This window comes from Polypterus senegalus, chromosome 11 (assembly GCF_016835505.1).
Source record: "Polypterus senegalus isolate Bchr_013 chromosome 11, ASM1683550v1, whole genome shotgun sequence".
NCBI classification, from domain to species: Eukaryota; Metazoa; Chordata; class Cladistia; order Polypteriformes; family Polypteridae; genus Polypterus; species Polypterus senegalus.
The window spans coordinates 120,854,267-120,859,314 of NC_053164.1; the positions used below are offsets into that span (position 1 = coordinate 120,854,267).

A 5,048-nucleotide genomic window follows, 5' to 3' on the forward strand; every position below is an offset into this window, starting at 1 on the left:
ATGTCAAAATGACGCGTTTGCGAAAACACTGCTTTATTCGGAAGTGCCTACGTATTACACATGGAATGCGAGTCGAAAATCATTTGAATGATACAAATGAGGAGGGCGAGTCGACGGAAAACCTGGCATATTCAAAGAAACTACGATAGGCAGACTGTACACTGTGCATCCCAATCAAGATGAATGCTTCTTTCTTCGCATTCTGTTGGTAAATGTGCCCGGTCCAACGTCTTTCCAGTAATTGAGAATTGTCAACGGTGTTACAATTGCCACTTTCCGCAGTGCATGTCAAGCTCTGAATTTATTGGAGAACGACCGATACTGGGATGTATGCATTAATGATGCGTGCATCACGTCACATCCAAATCAAATTTGTGCATTGTTTGCAATCATATTGACCATCTGCTCTCCTTCATCTCCAACAGAGTTATGGGAGAAATATAAATCGCACATAGCTGAAGATATTTTCAGTTGAATACGCAAGGAAAATTCAAATATGAACATGGATTTCACAGCAGAAATCTACAACAAAGCGTTGATAATGATTGAAGATTTGTGCTTAGAAATCACGAACAAAGTTCTTAATCAATTTAGAATGCCATCACCGAATCGATCTGTTGCTGCTTCGTTCGATGTAGAATTGGGTCTTTACAACACGGGTGATCTTTTGTTGTATGTGCAATCAAATATTCCTAAGCGAACGCTTGAGCAAAAAAGCATTTACGATCAGATAATGCAAACTGTCAATAACGGGATTGGAGAAATCTTCTTCTTAGATGCTCCAGGAGGAACTGGTAAAACGTTCCTAATTAGATTGATTCTGGCAGCAATTCGATCCCAAAATGACATAGCCTTAGCTCTAGCGTCGTCCGGAATAGCTGCAACATTGCTACCAGGTGGAAGAACTGCTCATTCCGCTTTGAAATTGCCATTGAACATGCAATTCATTGAAACTCCCACGTGCAACATTTCCAAAGCATGGGAAAAGTATTACAGAAATGCAAACTTATTGTTAGGGATGAATGCACAATGGCGCACAAAAAATCGCTCAAGGCTCTTGATCGATCATTGCAAGATTTGCGTGGAAACATCAGACCATTTGGGAACACATTAATATTGCTTGCAGGAGATTTCAGGCAAACATTACCTGTAATTCCTCGATCGACACCAGCGGACGAAATAAATGCTTGCCTGAAATACTCTACTTTGTGGCGACACTTAAAGACGTTAAAATTAACTACAAATATGCATGTCCATCTGCAAAATGATCGATCAGCTGACATATTCTCATATCAATTGCTGGAAATTGGGGACGGAAAGGTGCCGGTTGATCTGACCTCAGGACGAATTTCATTGCCTCATAACTTCTGCAATTTGGTGACATCAAAAAAAGAATTGGTTGAAAAAGTATTTCCCAATATTCAAACCAATTATAAGAATCACAATTGGCTGAGTGAACGAGCTATTCTTGCGGCCAAGAACAAAGACGTCTACGGACTTAACAATATTATTCAGTCTAACATTCAAAGCGAGGCAGTCACATACAATTCTGTCAACACTGTTGTGGAAGCAGATGAAGCGGTTAATTATCCAACAGAATTTTTGAATTCACTCGATCTGCCAGGGATGCCACCGCACGTACTGCGATTGAAAATCGGCGTCCCAATTATCATGTTGCGAAATATCAACCAGCCAAGCTTTGCAATGGCACTCGGCTTGCAGTAAAAAAATTAATAAGCAACGTCGTAGAAGCAACAATCTTGACAGGACATTTCAAGATGTCCTTATTCCTCGCATTCCTATGATTCCAATAGATATGCCATTTCAATTTAAGAGATTGCAATTCCCAATTCAATTGGCGTTTGCAATCACCATCAACAAAGCTCAGGGCCAATCTTTAGAATTGTGCGGTTTAGATTTAGACACGGATTGCTTCTCACATGGACAATTATATGTTGCGTGTTCTAGGGTCGGCAAACCAGATAATCTCTATATCTGCACAGACAATGGAACAACAAAAAATATTGTATACCCACAAGCATTGTGAAATTAGACATATTAGAAACGTGCGCTTTCTCTTTTCTTTCTTTACCATTTAACCAGACTGAGCCACAGCAATGTGTGGCCGGGTACAGCTAGTGTGAAATAAAAAATAAAACAAAAATATGTGCACACACATTGACACACACATTATTATCCAGTCTGTGATTTTACTCATTATTCTGATATTAAGTAAATTTGTATTTTTGATTCAATGTAATCCCCTTATTTAGAAGAGGTCAAAACAATATAAAATGAAAATAGGTATAGACTACCTGCTTTTATTATATATTTTCTTTTGCTGCCACAGTATAAAAAAATGAATTCAAGTGCAAGAACAAGAGACATCCTCCTGTATGCATTTCTTTCTCCTCATTCACTTTAGCAATTAATGGGGAAAAGTCAACGTCTACTGGAAATATCTGACTTTTATGTAGTTCATATGTATCCCAAGTCATGATATGCAGTGAGTCACTGAAGTTCACTTCTTAGCATTAATGATTTCAAGCTGTGGAATACAAAAAATATTTTTAAAAAGCCCTTTCTGCAGAGAAACGGGACGTGTTTCTACAGTGTTCCTCCTGAATCCATGCATGTATTCTGTGGTTACTTTGACTGAGTCTCTGTCTATCTATAGTTTTTTTTTTACATTTTTTTATTTATGTACTTGTTTTCTCTCTTTGTGTGCATTTTATTTCTTCCTCATGCTTTAATCCTCAGTTTGCAACTTTTCAGCGACCTTTGTTTTGCTAACCAAATGTGAACTAGCAGACTGTGTGGGCTGATGGCAGCTTTGAGGGCTGACTAAGCAGAGTTCACTAAAGCCTTGCAGGACAAATGCATCCTCCCTCAGAGCTGCAAATCAAGATGTCAAGTGACTCTGCTGCCTGACTTAAAGGCGAAACACTGCTGTTAGCGTCCATCACGTATGAGTCACTGTGCAAGGTGATGTTCTTCTGAGGTGAACTGGCCTTATCCTCCTATTGATGAATAATTTTGACATGTTTTCTGGGTTGCATATGAGTTGCTCTTCTGTCACTGAAACCTTTGGGCATTTCGGTTTAGCTTCTGCAAACATTTCATGAGTCACAGTTAATTAACACAAAAATGCAGTGTACATGGCATTTCTTGTAGGTGTGAAGCCTAAAGAAAATTGCACATATCTTTGCGAAGTCAATGGGGAAAACAAAGAGAGGCATAGGACTGAGGTTGCAGATTTTAACTATAATAATAGTAATATATAGTTTAAATGATACTTAGCTGTATTTCACTTTCTGGGCAAGTACAATTCAAAGCAAAAGTTTGCAATATATTTACTTTTTTGCAATTATATTTAAAAGAGCACCCGAGGAGAGAGCCACTGCACAGGATGAAGCTGTGTCACAAATTACAGTAGGTTGCCATATCTGCCACAGTCTAGGAAAGATTTTCTTTAGCACAAAGGCAAAGTGGCTGCCTCATAATCTCAAAGGTGTGCCATCTCAGGAAATACAACTCAAGGGAAATACTGTATGGAGCATCAACCTGAGTGATTACTTGCCAGTGACAACAGGGGGTATTTTTGGAAATAACTCAATGAGGAAGTGAATGTGGCCTATGATTCTTGTAGGAGTAGCTGAGAAAAACAGCCACTGTATGGGACAAAGTTGCATCACAGTTAAGACAGCACAATTGGCTAAAGGGTGACATCCCTTTAGTTAAGACATTAAACTGCTGGCATGTAATTCCAATCTTTAATTTGCATCCCACCTCAAGATGGATGGCTCGCAAAGGAGAATAGAAGCATCAGCCCTGAGTGATTTTTTGCTGAATACAATTGTGGTCTCCACTGGAAGATCACTCATTGAGGGGGGGAATTTAAATATGGCCAGCTATATATGCAGTAGTAGGTGAGAGAGAAAGCCAGTCCTTGGAACAATGCTATGTCACAGGATGGCTGACATATATACCATTGCTTAGGGGAGAATGTTCAAAGTGCTGAGGTAGAGATGATATCACAACTTTGCAAGGTCACATCCTACCTCTGCTGTCTCTGGGAGAACGACTCGAGACAGAGTAAGGGTATTAACTAATTAACTATGAGAGATTCCTTGCTGGTGATAATATTTATTTAATGCTTGTGATCTAGGACCAAAAGGAAACTTATCTTAATAATGCAACCTCACCAGCTTAAACCTTTATCTACACTAATTATTATTTGAATAACCAAACAATTTCTAAGAAGAATATCAGTGCATATGTGTATGTTTATTAGGTTTATAAAATTATTTGTTTGTTATTTAATTTTTTTAGGATTACTTCAACTGATTTAGACAGCTGTAGAAATCTAATTTACCAACTACCAAGTCCATAACATTTAGAGTTTTTGAAATATAAAAACTCAATGTCAAGATGGTGTCCCAAATGTGAATGGCTGTAAATACTGTGGCTGCGTAATGTATTTGCATCTTTTTCACATTTTATTATTCTATTTCATTGGTATTTTTTTGACTCCTCAAAAACAGCAAAGTAATTGGTGATGTTGCCACACAGTTTTAGAATACTGGGCTTGAATCTTATTTTCTGACTCACTCCGCGCTGTCCGTGCAACGCGGCTGCAGAGAGCTTAAACAACTCGGCACATCCACATAAAAACGACACGGGGTGAGCTTTCTTGAAGGCTTTTACTGGACGTACCTCGTTGTAAACTGAAATATATACAAAAGAAACATACATGTATATACAGGTGTACAATAGAGATATATACAAGACAATAGAGATATATGCAAGACAATAAAGAATGATTTGCAAAGCAATACATAGCAGAGAGTATACATTAATTAATGGAGCTTTAAAAGACACTTACAAAGTGAGTGATTCCACGGTTGGATGAAGACAGAGGTTCAAATTGCTGCGTACCACAACTAACCAGACCCAGGGGTTTAAATACCCAAAAGATACGCTTTGGACATGACCGAAACAAGAGATAAAGGGGTGCCTTTATTCTTTAAATAGAATAAGTTTGATAT

General features: G+C 38.3%; 1 pseudogene; it reads left to right on the forward strand.

Annotated features, from left to right (window-relative positions):
- The first annotated feature begins 502 nt into the window (after positions 1 to 502).
- On the forward strand, positions 503 to 1,725 carry LOC120538605 (annotated as a pseudogene).
- The last annotated feature ends 3,323 nt before the right edge of the window (positions 1,726 to 5,048 follow it).